Source organism: Pseudophryne corroboree, chromosome 8 (genome assembly GCF_028390025.1).
Source record: "Pseudophryne corroboree isolate aPseCor3 chromosome 8, aPseCor3.hap2, whole genome shotgun sequence".
Taxonomy (NCBI): Eukaryota; Metazoa; Chordata; class Amphibia; order Anura; family Myobatrachidae; genus Pseudophryne; species Pseudophryne corroboree.
The window spans coordinates 303,726,376-303,745,425 of NC_086451.1; the positions used below are offsets into that span (position 1 = coordinate 303,726,376).

Genomic DNA, 19,050 nt, shown 5'->3' on the forward strand with positions numbered 1-19,050 from the left:
TGCCAGCAAAAACACACCCCTTTTTGGGCTGTGCGCCAAATGTGCGAACTGTTCCTATTTAAAATATAGGGGCTACAAACGCCAAAATAAGGACTGCTATGGGTGAGGGGTGATGGTGCTGGGAAAGAGGTGCAAGGTCAGAGGCGGAACCAGCGGTGGTGCTAGGGGGAACCAGCCAAAATCTTGCCTAGGGCATCATATTGGTTAGGGCCAGCTCTGATCTGACCGGATACCGTTTGATAGGACCTTCCTTTTCAATAGTTGTTAACTTAAAAGTTTTCAGAGACAGCATACAACTGCACTGCCAACTAGTAAATAACTTCAAAAAATGTTGAATTGCAATGCCAGCAGGGGTTAGTGCCAGATATAGTAATACTAGCAATGATGGGAACACTTTGATTTATAGGGTAATGTGCGAAAATACCTGTTTTCATCAGCAATAGCGATTTTTGCCTTCCAGTAAATTGACCCCATAGTATGGTATTCCAGATTTTTCTGATTCCTTACATTTCACCTGGCAGTCCCATTGGTCTGTTGTTGATGAGTATCCAGAATAGCTATTTCAGTATCTCTTTACAAACATAAATTTAATAAACATAAATTTAAAGAGCGCAGACATTCTCCCACAGTAATGAAAATGGAAGACATGGCTTGTGATTGTGGTATTACCGTGAGGCCACGCCTCTTTTGCTGAGGACATGCCCTCTTTTGGGTGGGCCTGGCTAAGCAGCACGCAGGAGTCCTGACTTGATAACCCTGGATGTTGGCATTTATGATTGGAGTCTGGACTGGATTTGGACTTGGTCCCACTTACACAATACTGTATGTGTTATTATAATGTTTTGTTTCCATTTATTTCTTTTCTCTGTCTCAGTCCCTGAGCTGGTGAAAGCTATGTATTACTTTGCTGTTCACTGTTTCATTACCTTGTTTTTTACCTTGTACTTCCGACCCCACTGTATGCTATGCCAGTATGCTGTACCTCCACTGGTGGTACACCCTGCCAGCAGCAAAATGCGCAGTGCACCCCAGACTGCTGCCTCGGATGGTTCCTCCATAAGCAGGGTGTACTATATATGTTTCTATTCATACAGGATATACTGTATCATACTATTATACACATGTCAGTTTTCCCATATGTGCCTCGGGTCCATATATGGCTTATCTCACACAGCATGACCTTCGCAGTGCTCCCAACATGGCTGCCTCATCTGGTACGCTTGTGGATAGAATAAAAAATGTATCACATAATGCTTATTGTGCTCTCTATGTTTAGTTGTTCTTAATTATTTCTGTATGTTTTTCAACTTAATGTAATTCTAAAGCCTTTGTACCATGGGCATAATTCAGCATGGAATGCAGGTGCAAATGTGTTTGCATACTGAATCCCGCCGCAGTGTGCGAACACGCAGAAGCCGCACTGCCAATGAACACACACAGTGAGATGCGACGGCATCTCACATGTGCGTACACCACTGCCTGATTCACAGGCAGAGTAGTTCACTGGGCGGGGTGACGTTGCGTCGGTATTTCATGGGCAATACTCTACCATCACTCTTTTGATCCAATGCATCACTATGTACAGTACATAAATTGACATAAATATAATTTTGTCCATTGCTCTTTGCTAGAAGCTAATTATGGGGCAAATGCAAAGTTAAATGCAAATTTGCTGTAATTATTCCTGCATTTGCACACACAGAACGAAATGCAAATATTTGCTCATTTGCAAAGTTTCATGTATCTTTGCGTCTGGTCTGCCCCTATCCGTATGCTTGGTTTTATAGTGATCATCATTATCAGCACACATTTACACCAACCCTGTCCCTGGTGCAAATAATTCTTAGGAAAATAGGCATATTTACAACTGTGCGCAGATTATTATTCCTTCAATACATCTTAATTGAACATTTCCTATCTTTAACTGCCCCAACATAACCCAGTCCTGCCACCTTCAGCTGTAAGTGGAAATGGGACTTAATTATGTTCCACTTTGCATCACCATTCTTAGTAAATTTTTGGACATGACGGTGAAAAGGCGTGCAAGATTTTGGGACCAAGGAGAATGAATATCTTCCAAAGTAAGGGGTTTGGTGCATGGAACACAGTGGTTCTACTGCCCATGGGCCTGACCGATGTGTGGTGTATGCACCAAAGTTCCGATGTTTGATACTTTGCACATGCACCAGATCTGTACTGTGATCGTCAGCAGGCTGTTAACGATTGCAAGTCTGCTGCCAAAACGGACTCATGTCACCACAATTGTACCGGGTGGAGGTGTGGTGTGGACGAAGCCAGGATCTCCTTCTGATGAGAAAGATTTTCTGGCCTCTTTGTTGTCTGTGGCAGCCGAAAAGTGAGACCCCATGGGGTCTCACAGGGAGCCTTGTAAATGTTTGCTGCTTTAAAAAAACGTACGTGTTCGGCTGGAGTCTCGGAGCTCCGGCCTTCTTGCACTCCATTACATCCGACCCATTAAATATTAAACTTCCAGCAGTGTATTGTATTGGCTTCATGTTACTTTGTTATGTTGTTGTGTTATCTGAATGTGAAACTACGGTATGAAAAAAATCAAATATTTTAGCAATGTGTAAAATGCCCTGAAATTGTAGTACGTACCGCTAAATGCAGAAAATAACTTTTACAAAATAACCAGTAAGATTCCCTTTAGGTTTATTATCACTGCATGTGATATATGAAACATGCACAGGCTTTGTGTACTAGGTGTATCAGGGATACTTTCTTGCCTACAAGGACCAGCTCAGCATTTTGGGTCTTGTGCACTGCAATTAACAAATGCTAACGAGCTAAATTATAATTATTCTCATAGGTAAGAAGCACATTGTTTTCTCATTAACAAAGGTGCTACTAAGCCTAGAACTGTCACAATAACAGAGGCCAATGTGCCTTTCAAAAATAATTAGCACAAAAATAGTTTGGTTCTGTATTTTTTTGCTCTCTATGAAACCTATCTGTAACTAGTTATTATATCTTTCTAAGGGTTTGTGCTAAAGGTCAATGTAGTCAAATAGAGAACTCATAATGAATTTGACGGAGTCTTCAAATCTGTGCTTAGATTATTTAATGTGTAAGGTAAGACCAACAATGCGCTTTAAAAGTGTTGCATTGTGCAAACTATGCAAGAGATGAGAAGATAGTATGTGATTCATTGAGAAGAGCTTACATGCATTTGATATAAATCCCTCCTGCCCAATTATAATAAAAGGAGGAACAAATTACTGTTGTATTTTGTTGTTGTTATGGTGAAAATAGAACTATTAACATTAAAATAATCTGCAACATCTGCTCGTGCGCTGAGCTATCAACAAACATGTAACAAGTGAATTTGAAAAGATAGCAATATGTGTTCTCGGTATCCGGTCTCTAGGTAGACCACACTTAGGTCAACAATGTCTAGGTTGACCACTATTGGTCGACAGTAACTATGTCGACAGGGTTTCTAGGTCTACAGGGTCTCTAGGTTGACAAGTTCTAGGTTGACAGGTCAAAAGGTCAACCTGAGTTTTACACAATTTTTTTCTTTTTTTTGAACTTTTTCATACTTAACGATCCACGTGGACTACGATTGGGAATAGTAACCTTGCCGGAAGCATGGTGAGAGAAGCGAGCCATGCGAGGGGACACAATGCACTAGTTGGGGTTCCCGGTCACTGTAGGGAAAAAATTACACCCCAAAAAATAAAAAAACTCATGTCGACCTTTTGACCTGTCGACCTAGAAACCCTATTGACCTAGAATCTCTGTCACCTAGTTAATGTCGACCAATAGTGGTCGACCTAGACACTGTCGACCTAAGTGTGGTCGACCTTCCATATCACACCCGTGTTCTCTGATCTCAGCTGTATCACTTATAGGATTTGGCAGGCAGCCCAAACTACTGTCAGTTTTTTACTTTGTTGAAACAATGCTGTAGCTCACTTTAAAACGGGTAACACTTAACACTGAGGAGTCAGTTCAATTACAAGTGAGGTCTCTTTAGACTAGAGACTACAGCAATTTATTCCTGTGGAGTATTAGTGGCACTAAACATGAACTGCAAGCAAAAATAAACAATTTTGTGCTGTACCGTCAGGATGTCACAATACTGACGCCAGGATCCCGAACCCTGAATATCTTGCGGGTGGCTAGCTGACCAACAGGGACTATTCCCACTCGTGGGTGTACATGACAACCATAGAGTGGGAATAGAACCTGTGGCAAGCCCCTCTCCGCCGGCCACCTAACAGCCGGGATCCCAGTGTGGGTGTCGTGTCAGCCAAACCCAACCCGTACGTCATATCCGGAAATGTGCACAGAAGCACCTTGCACAAGGCTGCACTTAATGGAATCTACCATTTACAGATGTACCAAAGCTTTCTTTCATTGCTTGCCAAATGAAAACTACTAAAAAATCCACATGGGAAAATACTAGCTACACAGTACCTGTCATCTATACTGTGTTGTCTATACTGTCCACAGAAGTCTCCATCTTACCCTAGGTGTTAAATTTGGAGCATCACAAGCAAAATTTCTTGCCTGGATGAGAACCTTGTGGTCCAAAAAAGTATTGACATGCTGTTTTCAATCATAAAGCAACAGAATATGTGCTCTAAAGGTGCATACACACGGAGCGATATAACTGAGCGATTTTGACTATATAGTCAAAATCGCTCAGAAAGTTAGTGCAGATCGCTCCGTGTGTATACAGGCAGCGATAGCGGTGCGCGTCCCCGCTAGGTCGCTATCGCTGGGAAAAATAGTCAGTGCAGGCAAGTCAATTTTGGCTATGTCGCTGCAAAAGTTAGTCAAAATCGCTAATACTTTAAGAGGCCAGCGATTTTTCCCAGCGATAGCGATGTTGCAGGCGGCGGTGGTGCGGGCGGCGGCGGGTTGTGGCGGCGGTGCGGGCGGCGGCGGGTTGCGGTGGCGGTGTGGGCGACGGCGGGTTGCGGCGGCGGTGCGGGTGGCGGCGGGTTGCGGTGTGGGCGGCGGCGGTGCGGGCGGCGGCGGGTTGCGGCAGCGGTGCGGGCGGGGGAAATTTACCTTTATCTTGCAGAGTTTGGCAGCGGAGCGGTACCAGTTTCAAAAATGGCGCCTCAGCGTCATTTTTGAAATTCAAGATGGCCGCCGCGAGCCAATCACGGCTCGTCGCGTCATCGCCCCGCCCCCTCCCGCTGACTTATATAAGTCAGCGCGAGGCAGCGGCTTTCAGTCCGACGGCGGAGGAGGAGCGGAGAAGAGCACCTGAAGACTGAAGACGCCGTGGAAGTCCTGGATGGGCGGCGGCTATGCAAAAGAGCTTAGCAGCCGCCGCCCACCAGGTGAAGATGCTGGAAGTCCTGGGAAGGCGGCGGCCATGCAAAAGAGCTTAAAGGCCGCCGCCTCCCAGGTGAAGACGTCGTGGAAGTCCTGGATGGGCGGCGGCTATGCAAAAGAGCTTAGCAGCCGCCGCCCACCAGGTGAAGACCCAGTTTAATAAAGGATTTTTTAAAGAATGTGTCGTGTTTTTTTTCCAATATTTTCTTTACAGGTGGACTACAGGTGCCAGCGGGCCCTTTATGTCCGGGCATGCTGGCACTTGTGGTTCTCCAAGTGCCAGCATGCTGGGGCAGGCTTGCTGGGACCTGTAGGCCACCTGTAAAGAACAATATTACTATTGAAAGGCTATCAGCCTCCCATCCACCGCCCACGGATGGGGGGGACAGCCTCGGGCTTCACCCCTGGCCCTTGGGTGGCTGGAGGGGGGGACCCCTTGATTTAAGGGGTCCTCACTCCTCCAGTGTACCCCGGCCAGGGGTGACTAGTTGGGGGGGTAATGGCACGGCCGCAGGGACCAATATAAAAGTGTCCCCCGGCTGTGGCATTATCTCCCTGGCTAGTGGAGCCCGGTGCTGGTTTAAAAAATACGGGGGACCCCTATGTCTTTTGTCCCCCGTATTTTTTAAACCAGGACCGGACGCAGAGCCCGGTGCTGGTTGTCTAAATATGGGGGAACCCTACTCATTTTTTCCTCTGTATTTTAACAACCAGGACTGGCTCAAAGAGCCCGAGGCTGGTTTTACATAGGAGGGGGACCCCACGCAAATTATTTTTTTAACTTTTAGCTATTTAAATACCAGCCACCCTGTAAAATCGTCCTATATATGACACTCATCCCCTTATTTAAATGAGATAGTCAAAATCTCCCATAGCCAAAATCTCCCATAGCCAAAATCTCTTGCATAGTTAGACAAAATCTCTGGTAAAGTTAGTCAAAATCTCCTACTGCCAGTTCAAGGGAAAAGTTAGTCAAAATCTCTCATAGTCAAAATCTCTCCGTGTGTATGCACCTTTAGAGTTTGCAGATCATTTTATTATCAACTGTAGCATATGGATTTGGATTGTGGACATCTCCTTTAAACCCACTGGTATACAAATCACTGCCTCATAACCTTTAACTTTGGGAGGCTGCTTACAATTTAAATAATATATAGTATATATTATGTGTCATTGGTATTTCAGGGTTCTTCATGTACACATTGGGAGTTTTTCTTAAAGGGAAAAAAACAATTTATATATTTTGTTAAAAAATAGAATTTCAACCTCAATCCAAATAATCCAGAATATACTGTAATCTGAGATAAATTAATAAATTACTCATTAATTCACATGCTGTAAACCTATAAAAACCTATAAAGTATAGATTTCAATTTTGTTTTGGAATGTTTAGTACAGCTTTTCCTCAATATCCTTCATCAACGCCAAATGAGAAAAGCCTGCTGAGAAGGTGAATCTAAACACACATTTATGTGTTTATTAAGTGTTTTCCCCCAGGTGTAAATAATTTAATTGCTTAAACATGAAGGTTGTAATGATTTGGTTTGCTCAGCAGCTTTATGGTGGAAAATTTAGTTTTTCATGCCAATTGTACTATTTTTTTTTCTTATTTCATTTCCTTTAATGCATTTCAGTTTTACTTTTCTACTCTGAACAGACTATTAATGATAGCCCCAGTTTAGAAATGATTGCCCCTTGGAAGTGATGCTTCAATTATTAAATAGTTAGATATTTTATAAAATCAAATTGGTCTGTGGTTCTGTTTGATTCGAGTGCTGCGGGCACGGCTTGCCATTATGTTTATGCTTCCAAGAACTCGGTTCATAAAAACATAAACTATAAAATATTGTTTGTTCTTGCTTAAATAGATTTTTATAGCCTTTTTTAAATTCAAAAAAAGAACATTAGTTTGAGAGGGAAAATAATATACAATATAGCCATACAGATTGAACCTGGTCAAACGTGTTTGACTTGCTCGAATCTTACTCAAAATTTGAATCCAAAGTTTTCGAATTTAATGGACATTTCCTAATGTTTAGAACCAGTTTAAGAGCCATTTTGATATGATACAATCTTGAGAATCTTTATTTACTTGCTTTTTTATATTTAGTGAATTGCCTCACTAAAAATATTCACACCTCAACTGGAAAATCCAAGAGTCCAAGGGGTATATTTACTAAAGTGCTGGTTTACAAAAGTGGAGATGTTGCCCATAGCAACCAGATTCTTGCTTTTATCTTCTAAAAGGTGCTTAGATTTAAGCTAGGTACACACTATACAATTATTTGGCAGATAATCTGCCAGATCTAGCTGGTTGGAATGAAAATCTGGTAATGGACGTGAGCAAATTACAATCTATCATTTGTTTCCAAACACTGCAAAACTGTCAAAAACAGTTGTTCATCCAAGTTGGTTACATTTGTGTTTAACCAATTTGTATGAACAACAGGTTTTGTTCGTTTTCCAGTGTTTGGAAACAAAAGACAGATTGTAATTTGCTCACATCCATTACCAGATTTTCATTCCAACCAACTAGATCTGCCAGATAATTGTATAGTGTGTACCTAGTTAAATAAGTAGAATCTGATTGGTTGTTATGGGCAACAGCTTCACATCTCAAAACCCACATTAAATATACTGTCCTTCATTTTTATGGAGATTAAAACATTTTTTTTTTTACCTATTTCTTGGTATTGACCAGCATAACAATACTTTCTGTTCTGTATATTGGATGGTATTCTCACTGTTTATTTGTGTCCTCTAGGTTTCATGTGCTAAGATTTTTTTTTTCTGAGAAGATTATGAGCCTAATTCATGTTTGTGTGCACTTTCCAACGCAGCTATGGTTCTTCAGGCTATGGACTTCCTGATCATCACAAGTCAAGCTGCTGATCAGAAAATAATGTAGACACCCATCGGAGTCATTGCAAAGTCCTTAGCAACTGGAGTACACTTTCGCAGCATGGACGCAATAAGGAGCATCGACTCCTCGAGTCAGTCTATGGTCACGCAGACTGGCAACAGCAGTAGCGACGCTGGCCCATGTTTCTCTGCGTACATGATTGCATCTGAAGGCCCGTATACTCCCCCAAAATGGCCTTTGCACACCTGCATTTTTGCCACCACTCCCTGTTACCTCCCCAAGAGCAGAGTAGCAAGGGTATCATGGTGAGTACACAGGGGGTCATTCCGAGTTGTTCACTAGCTGTTTTTGTTCTCAGCGCAGCTTTTAGTCAAAAAAGCGGCACTTCTGCGCATGCGTAAGCGGCGCAATGCGCACGCGCGACGTACTTTCACAACAACCGAAGTAGTTTCACACAAGGTCTAGCGAAGCTTTTCAGTCAGACTGCTGATCGCAGAGTGATTGACAGGAAGTGGGCGTTTCTGGGAGTGTGTGGAAAAATGCAGGCGTGTAAGATACAAACACAAGTGTGCCTGGGGAAATGCAGGCATGGCTGGCCGAACGCAGGGCGTGTTCGTGACGTCAAAACAGGAACTAAATAGTCTGAAGTGATCACAAGCACTGAGTAGGTCTGGAGCTGCTCAGAAACTGCACAATCTTTTTTTGTTGCCACGCTGCGATCCTTTCGTTTGCACTTCTGCTAAGCTAAAATACACTCCCAGAGGGCAACGGCTTAGCATTTGCACGGCTGCTAAAAGCAGCTAGCGAGCGAACAACTCTGAATGACCCCCACAGTGCGGTTGTCGTGCATGCGCAAACTACTGATAATCGATTAGTTGTGTGTACATCAGCATTGCGTACAGACATGAATTACTGTAGACCTTACGTTCTTACTACTTTGTTAATTGAATATTCCATGCTGGTGATAGTAGTGTACTTTGCCTATACCGCTGTATGGAATATTGTGTGTGTAATTCAAGTTTTGGCAATAATGAAATTCGAAGAGGGGAATTGTAGACATTTCATCATTTTTTTGGTAGACAAAATGCATTTATCTACTGAATGGATATCTGCTATTGATACTTATGTATTCTATATCGATGCAGCACAGCATAGAAACAATTAAGCATTAATTGCTGCAAACTGAACATGGAAATATCTGATGGGGCACTTGGACGTATGTTCAATGTTATTTACTAATTGCAGTTGTCACAATCAGCCAGTAACATATTTACAGTGAAGGTCTCTTGGGCTTTCCAACCCTAGAAGCAATTGATGTAAATTTAATTATCATTCAAATTATCTCATCAAGCGTTTCTAACTCGCCCACGTTTTCAGAGCACCAAGATTTTTGAGACTCATTTTCTGAATGCTCTGTCCTTGATAACCTTCCAGTATTTATTGAGTTAACGCTAACCACCTCTTGGAAACCAAGTAATCCCCAAATTCATGTAAAAGTGATACAGAGTGTGACATGACTGAGACACAGAGCAAGCTTTACTGTAGGTTAATATTTAATCTGGAAAGACATGCTTATTATATTACTGAAACACTCAAATGCTCTTATACCTGCCATATATAATTACTGCCGCTAAGAATAGGGAGAAAATCATAAGAAATCCTCAATTCTTTCCACAATTAAATTGGAAATTTGCCAGTTTTAGGCAACTTTTTAAGCTTTACTGTAGAAAAACAGGATATATATAAAGGTGTTGACTGCTTTTGGCCTCTTTTCCCATTCTAGAACAGTTCTCTTTGTGATTGCTTCGTTACAGTTAAAATATTTAATTTATATTATTCTTTAGACGTTCCATTTGTACTGTATAGTGTTTTATATTAGGATTTTGGCATTAATATGTATTAATGGGATGCAGCCATATCCCGGATGTCAAAATCCCGACACCAGAATTCCAACGCTGAGAATGCTGATGGATCCCTGTGGTGAGTATGACTGTCTAGGTTCTAGCCGGACGGTTAGGCTGTAGGGGTGGGGGTGGTTAGGATTAGGCTGCGGGAGCTGGGGATTAGGGGTAAAATTACTTACCTGGAAGCCGTCAGCATTTTCAGCCCAACTCGTATTAACCTAGATCTGCATCTTAAATAGGAGTGATGGAAGGGGGGAGGAAAGCGCCTGTAAGAAATTCAATACTACTATTGACTCACACATTCTCTTTGATTAGTATTGAATTGAATAATACAGTATTTCCCAATTAATTCAAATAAAGATCCTTTTTATTAAAGCAGATTGATGTGTGAGCATTGGGGTCCAGATTCCTCAGTGCAGCAGTGAGTTGAGCCTTACAGTTTTGTAGCAAATTATTGTGGTCATTTACCTTCGACTACTGGCAATACAAATCTCTGTTTTTGCTGTAAATTGAAAGTTTTAAGTGCCAGATATTTTCTAAACTTATGGTGTATGAGAAATAAATAGCATTCAGCTACTGGCACATTAGACAGCATAAGAAGACAAATACAAAAAGACAAGGCAGGGCCTATAACGCATTTTATTATTGTTTTTATTTACAGTAATTGGTGCGCCTGAGTTCACCAGCTTATACCTTAACCTTTCCCCCTGACCACTGGCCATCTGGTACATTACAGACACATTTCCTCCAGGGATGCATGCCTTAACACATTTGTATCATCACTGTCATATCAACTCAGCATTTTCCTGTCATCTTTCCTTTCTGATAAACTGTTTCTGAATTGACGGCTGTCACAAACATGCTTAGGTAGGAATTTAGAAGATTCACTAACTGACCAAGGTTAAATCTCTAGACTGACGAGTGGGTTTATGTGGGTCCTCTGGGCAGCTGCACAGGCATTTGAATTCATGATTCATCTGTCTAACACATCAAACATTATTAGTAGTAATGATAACTGTGATTTACAGAAAAATACAAGTTTTTGATTCAGTGTTGGGTTCAGAGAATAACTGTCTATGGACTTATCTTTTGTACCAAGGATAGGGAATGTGCAAGTGCACATTGATGATGGTTACTGGTATTAAACCAAGAGTAAAGATGGCGGAGGTCTGCTCATAAAGGAGGGTAAAGCTCTGGATATGACTGGAAATCTGTGTTCAGTTCTGTGCTCAAAATGCAGATGTATAGAAATTGCAATCTGCATCTGCCACTTAATAGTCAGGTTCTCAAAAATCCATGTTGAAAATAGTCATTTCTGGTACACCCACCCCACCACATTTTAAATAGGGACAGCATGCTCCTCCAATATAGGGGCATGGTCTTTCTGGGAAGGAGCGTGGCCACACAATAGTACCCGCAATTTAAATTATGCCACAGTGTTGCAACCTTGTTTACATTACATCACACGATAGTGTACCTTATTCATGTTATGTCACACAGTAATGCCCATTGCACCATATTATGCCCAGCACAGTAATGCCTTCTGAACCATATTATACCCCACACAGTAATGCCCTGTGCACTATACAGTATTATGCCCCACACAGTAATGCCGCTTGCAAGATATTATGACCCACACAGTAATGCCCTCTGCACCATATTCATCCCCACACAGTAATGAACTCCATATTATGCCCCAAAAAGTAATGCCCTGTGCACCAGATTGTGCCCCACAGAGTAATGCCCTCTGCACCATATTCATCCCCACACAGTAATGAACTCCTCCATATTATGCCCCAAAAAGTAATGCCCTCTGCACCAGATTGTGCCCCACAGTGTAATGCCCACTGCACCATATTATGCCTCACGTCCTATCCCGCCACTTCACAAGCTTTGTCAAGCTGCCTCTTAACCAGCCCTATGCTTGAAATGAATGCCTCTAGGCATTTGCCCAGTTTGCCTGTGCCTAGGGACAGCTCTGAAGCCAGGAGTAGGTGCTGAGGAGGTGCAGTACACAGCCTGGGTCGTGGTCTCAGCCCCGGGAGCTATTGGGTCCTCATCTGGCTCTTGGTGTTAAGAGGCGTGCTCTGTGCTGTTTCTGTTACTTGAGCACCTTAATCTCTGGTCACTAGAACCCAGGGGCTCTCCATGGAGGCACAACCTTCAACATGCGGCCTCTGAACATATGGTGCAACACAACACAATGCTTCTTTCTCTCCGGCGTCCTTAGTATATGGACATGCCCATTTCTGTGCCCAAGTGTGGGGTAATGCACAGAAGGTTTAATATTGATTAATATACCCAAGCCCTGGACAGTAGTATTTCTTTCTGCTCTCTGTAGCATTTCCCCGGCTTGTTAGCTTTCCACTCTACTTTTTCATCAGTTTACTCATAGCAAATGGCACTTTTTGCTATTTTTTTTTAGTTTTTCATTATCATGATTGACAGACCATCTCCTTTTAGTCAAGTAGCTGAATTTCTAATGAGAATATGTTGTGTTTATTATTCAAAAAAACTTTATAAGCCATTGAACTGTATCATTGCATAATTAAGCTTTAAATGCGCTGTAATATGACATTACACACTTACCTTTTCAGCATTTTGTTGTATATTATTCAAGAGTGAGTTACAGAACAGCCAAATTTATCTGAAAATACCATTAGCCTAGAAATGCCAGCTTGACACAGTGCCAACTAGATGCACCAGAAAACTGCATTTCACAATTGTACAATATTTATGTCTTTTTCAGAAATTTGAAATACAGGATCTTGATGTGGCCTAAATCCTTCAATATTGATAAATGTCTTCATTTGTTGTCTAAAGTGTGAAAAATTGTATGTTGCATCCTTATTATTAATACATAGAAATGGAAAAAATGTTCTTGTTGATCTTGTTACCAGCCTATCTATCTAAATTGCAATTCTCGCAGGACAAATCTAATGGATTGTAAGCTCTTCTGGGTATAGTGCCGTTCCTGAATGTTGACATTCAATTAATATCCCTTTTATTCTATGGTCTAAGTTTTTATGATCTCATGGGTTTGATTCCCACCATGAGTGTGTGGAGTTTATTTATTCTTTCCATGCTTGCGTGGGTTTCCTCCTGGTACTTCGTTTTCCTCCCACAATCCAAAAAATATACTGGTAAGTTAATTAGCTCCCCAAAAAAACAACAACATAATCCTAGTATAAAAGTGTGTGCATGTACCTGTGTTTAGGGCAGACCAGATGGGCCAAGTGGTTCTTATCTGTCTTAAATTCAAGGTTTCTATGTTCATTTTTTTGTCATTCATATTTAAATTTTTGTCTGTGGCTCTTCTCTTGAAAAGCATTGCAACCCACAGTGGAATAAAATTAAAAGACATTCTGTAAGTTTGCATTATCATATGAAACAGCATTTTAGCACATCATTGTCAACCTCATTTCAAAAACTAATTTGCAGCTGTGTTCCATACATTTATACAAAATATGTACAAACTAAGCTCTGCCTCCTACTGCTATAGCAGGGTTTTGGCACAGATGTGACTTCTAAGAGATCTGATGGGATCCACCTACATTTTAGTATAACATTTGTGCAAATTTTGTGAATTTGTATTAGCTAATTTAACTTAGGAACCATGCCTGACTTAAAAGTTATCTGGTAAGGCACAGCAAAAGGGAAAGTCTCTAAGGTGATTGTGAGAAATGATTTTCAGAGGGGAGGCAAGGAGAGGCCCAAGTCAGAGTTTGGTCTAGTACCTACGGACATAGAGATGCATGAATGGGTGGCATTTGGAAAGGCTTTGAATGTCAGGGTGAATAGTTGATTTGAATTCTGTAGTTTTTTTTATAAGAACCAGTGTTGAGATATGTAGACTGATGGCACTGATGTGGCCCAGCAAGAGAGGAATATTCATCTTGCTGCAGAATTTAGGGTGGTTTGTATTAAGGGAAGGTTGGTGAGGACCAAGTATAGAACCTATGGAAAAAATAGTAATAAAGGTGTAGAGGCACTGAAGGTGCATTTGTAGACACAGGTAGGGATCATGACAGTACAGTGTTGTGAAGGCCAAGTAAAGAAGGTGGCCTGTTGTGTTGAAAAGAGCAGAAAGATCAAGGAGGATGAGCAGAGCAAAGGGACATTTCAGCTTAGCCATGGGTAGAGCTCATTGGTGACTTTATTATTATTATTATTATTATTATTATCCTTTATTTATATGGCGCCACAAGGGTTCTGCAGCGCCCAATTACAGAGTACATATGCACATAATCAAAACAGGAAAGCAGTGACTTACAGTTGAAGACAATATGGGACAAGTACAGGGTAACTAAACATAACTACATCAGTAGATGACACTGAGATAAGTATCAAGGTGGCCGAAAACTGCAGGATTTGGGCAGTTGAGGATTATTAAAGTAAGAAAAGGATAAGCACATGAGGGAAGAGGGCTCTACTCATGAGAGCTTACATTCTAAAGATCTTGGTGGTGTGTTGAGGACAGAAGCCTGAGGGAGTTGAGAATGAAGTCAGTTGAAATTAGGATATGCTATTTTACATAAGCCACTTAAGTAGCTTGGAAGCAAAGAGGAGAGGAGAAATTAGGTGGCAGTTGGAGAAGAGATTGTTTCTTGAGGATAGGAGATGTGAATAGATGTTTTAAGATGTTTTCATCTGGTGTCCCATGCTGACCCCCTGGTGCCGACCCTTCAACCCCTTGCAGCCTTTTGGGACCTAGGTCAACTCACCTTCTGAAAACTGTGGCATCAGTTTGGGGGTTTCTCCCACCAGACTGCCAGTGGACACACCAGAGCACATCAAGAAAGTCAGCAAGATCCAGTTTAAATTACAGGACACTGTTCCTCTTCAAGCCCAAGATATTTATTATTATTTATTAAGTTTCTTATATAGCACAGAAAATTCCATTGTGCTTCACAATTGGAAACAACAGTGATAAAAAAAACCTGGGTAATAACACACAGTCATAGCGATAGGAAGCTTTGCTTGCAAGTTTACAATCTATAGGGAAATAGGCATTGATACACAAGGGCCGATGTTATTCATTGCATAATGGTCCATCAGATTGCAAATGTTCTTGGTGGGCTGTATGATATGGTCACACAGCAATGTTGGCCTGGGATCAGGAGGATGGGACAGTGAAGAAAGAGAAAATATGCGAGGATATGAGTGGACTGTACATTGGGGATGCAATTGGATAGGAATTTCCGGAATTTGAAAAGCTTGCCTGATGAGAGGAGTTTTCAGGGAACACTTGAAGGTTTGGAGACTAGAGGAGAGTCTTATTGTTCATGGGAGGACATTCCATAGAGTGGGTGCAGCCACAAGAAAGTAATGTAATCGTGAACTATAGTGAATAATGAGTGTGGATGAGCGATGCAGATACTGTGAAGAGCGAAGAGGTCGGGTTGGGAGATATTTTGAGATAAATGAAGAGAAGTATGTTGGTGTAGTTTGTTTAATGGCCTTGTGTGTGAGTAAAAGTATTTTATAATGAATACTGTAGAATACAGGTAACCAACGGAGGGACTTACAAAGTGGATCCACAGAAGAGGAACATTTAGCAAGGAGGATTAGCCTTGCAGCTGCATTCAGAATGGATTGTAGTGGGGAGAGTCTCTTTTTGGTAGGACCAGTAAGAAGACTATTATCATAATCAATGTGAGAGATTACGAGAGCATGGATTAGAGTTTTTGCAGAGTCTTGTGTAAGATATGGTCGTATTTTGGATATGTTTTTTAGATGCATGTAACATGATTTTGAGACAGATTGAATGTGGGGAACAAACACAGTTAATAATTAAGGATGACACCTAGGCAGCGAACTAGTGAGGAAGGATTGATTGTCGAGTTCTCAACAGTGATAGAGATATCAGGTTGGCAACTACTATTGGTCAGTGGAAATATAGTTAATTCAGTTTTGGAAATATGTTTGAGGTGGTGAGATGACATCCAAGAAGAAATGGCAGAAAGGCATGCAGTGACACAGACTAATACAGATGGAGACAAATCTGAGGAGGATAGATAGATTTAAGTATCATCCGCGCACAGAAGATACTGAAATCCAAAAGATCTAATTAGAGATGTGGTATAGGTGGAGAAAAGCAGGGGACCTAAGATAGAGCCGTGCAGTACTTCAACTGATAAAGGTAGCGAAGAGGAGGTGGATTCAGAGAAGTGGACACTGAAAGATCAGTTAGAGATGTAGGATGTGAACCAAGAAAGGGCTGTGTCATGAAGACCTAGAGATTGTATTATTTGTATAAGACGAGAGTGGTCAATAGTGTCAAAAATCAGCAGAGAGATCTAGGAGAATAAGAAGTAATGGCCTTTAGACATAGTAGTGACCAGCTCATTCATTACTTTAGTCAGTGCAGTCTCTATGGAGTGTTGGGGACAGAAGCCTGACTGAAGTGGGTCCAATAAATTGTGTGAGTTAAGAAAGTGTGTGAGACGAGTCTCTCAAGTAGCTTGGAGGTGCATGGTAGCTGAGTGATAGACTTGTAGTTTGAGAGAGAGTTACAGTCAGAATTGTGTTGTACAGACTGGGAGTAAACACTGCATGCTTGAAAAGTGAAGGAAAGATACCAGGAGAAAGAGAGAGAGATTACAGATTTAAGTTAAGGTTGGGATGCGCATAGGAGACAGAGCTTTTTACTCATTAGTGGGGTTATATGATCAAGAGGAAAGGTAGGATGATGAGAAGAGTACTGATATTTCATCTTCAAATGAAGAGAAGGTAAAGAGGAAAATACAGAAGACTCTTGTGTGGGTGCACTCTTTTTTTATATGTATATGTTAATATGAAGATATTAAGACATAACTTTTATTTTTTAATTATTCTAAGAAAAAATCCACACTTGTGTTATCCACCACAATTAATTCATTTACATTCTGTATTGCTACATACAATTATGATTCAGCCCACCAGCTTCTCTGAAAGATGCCATATCTGTTGATGTGGCTGATCAAACTGTACAGGTTGGGGTGTGTATAGGCCACAACCAGTGTTACAATCTTTAAAGAAAATTGGAAATGTTCTGGTTAGTCTATATTGGTAGACTCCAGGAGGGATGTAGACACTATTGCTCTACATCCTGTTCCTATCCAACCAGCACAAGCTCTGCTTGTATTAATAGGACCTCAGAGGGTCAATGTACCAAGATGTTAGGAGGAGTATAGATCCTTATTGGTATTGGACCAATTGAATCTATGACATATCAAGAGAGACGGTATGGAAGGTGGGCAAAAGAAATGATTGAAGGAGAAAGTGGTGATCCTGCTGTTGGTTTAGAGTCGAGAAGGTCACGAATTACAACACCGGGTATTCTCTGGGGGTCACCCTCACAGATACTGACCCAGCCCACCACCGTTTTGCTTCCAAGATCGGACGAGATCGGGCTCTGTCAGTGGGGTATGGTAGTAATTTCTCGGGCCTCCTTGTGGCCGACTCACCAATGAGAATGCACCTAAATTGAGGGAGGGGAAAAAGGTATAGGGTGAGGGAGACAGAAAAAATGGGCGGATCTGCTGTCTATGTTACGCACAGGATAAACCTGTGGATCATGGATGAAGAGTCCGCAGATGTATAAGGAGGAAAGGAACAAAGAGAGAGAGGGGGAAGAGAGAAGAGGAGACTGAGTGAAAAAATGATGACAGATATCCTCTGGTATCAAATACAGAATTATCAAAATTGTCAGCAACTAGGTATAGGTCAGATTGACTGGCAATACATTCCGTGGTCACTTTGGTTCAGAACAATATATAGATATCAAATTGGTATCACAACCAGAATGTCATCAAAAAAATATATGAATAAGAATAATTAAACATAGGCCAGATTAACTGGCAATACTGTGTATATTCCGTGATCACTCTGTTTGGAAAAATAAGTATTTATATTCTCCTCAGTGCTATTATTCTATATAAACCAGCATACACATAACAGTAATATTGTTGGTAATTCTGTTGAGTATAGTGGTTTTGATGCTGGGATTTAAAGAGAGCAAAAAGTAATAATGCCGAAGAAAAGAAGGAAAAACAACATTTTTAGAAGAAGAAAAAAGAAAAAAATGAAAAAAGAGATATTGAGAATTTCCTTTAAATGGTTATTCTGGGTATGACAATCATAGTCCAGATCCCTGGACTGCCCTGCTCAGGGCCAAGAAAAAAATATATATAAAAGGTAATAACAATAACAAATCATCACGTATTGCTGAATTGCTGTGTAGGTATAGAAATTCCCAGAAAATTGATAGAAAAAGTGTACCGGTCCCTGCCCAGGTCCCTGGGTCAGTTACTAAATAACAGGATGCAATATGTACTCCTCAGGTCCTTAGTTCATGTTGAAATGATTCATACTGGAATACTGGAATAGGTCATGCTGGAACTAGGATAGGACATGCTGGAAAACGCGTTTCACCCGTCCTGCGGGCTTGTTCACTTCCAATGCTGCAGCAGCATTGGAAGTGAACAAGCCCGCAGGATGGGTGAAACGCGTTTTCCAGCATGTCCTATCCTAGTTCCAGCATGACCTATTCCAACATGAACTAAGGACCTGAGGAGTACATATTGCATATAAGTAGGAAGCAATTTGTTTGCACATTGATAGTGGCTGATGGGTTGGGTGAGTGAGGGTTGATCGAGAGTGATTTAAATGTATTAAAAATTCACTTCGGGTTAGAGGCTTGAGCAGAGATGAGAGTGGAAATATGTAGAGATGAAAAGATGTATTGAAGAGATGAAAGGAATACTGTATTTTGTTGGCTATTCTGTATTTCGTCGACTCGACATCCTGGATAATGGGCTTAATGACCTGGGTAACCTATGTGTCGGGGGTTCCTGAGAATGTTGAAGGTCCTGGCATCATTGATGCCCTAACTAAAATTTTCAGTGAAATTATGACCATGTCATCATGTTTTACCGCGTTCATTGTGCGCTTCATAAGTCAAGGGTTGGGTATGGAATCCCATCA

The 19,050-nt window shown here is 41.3% G+C and overlaps 1 protein-coding gene and 1 pseudogene across 2 annotated transcripts in view; one reads left to right on the plus strand and one right to left on the minus strand.

Annotated features, from left to right (window-relative positions):
* IL1RAPL2 (interleukin 1 receptor accessory protein like 2) overlaps window positions 1–19,050 on the plus strand; it is a 1,679,520-nt gene that overhangs the window by 532,845 nt on the left and 1,127,625 nt on the right. The gene's annotated exons all lie outside the window — the stretch shown is intronic.
* On the minus strand, window positions 17,386–17,504 carry LOC134950049 (5S ribosomal RNA; annotated as a pseudogene).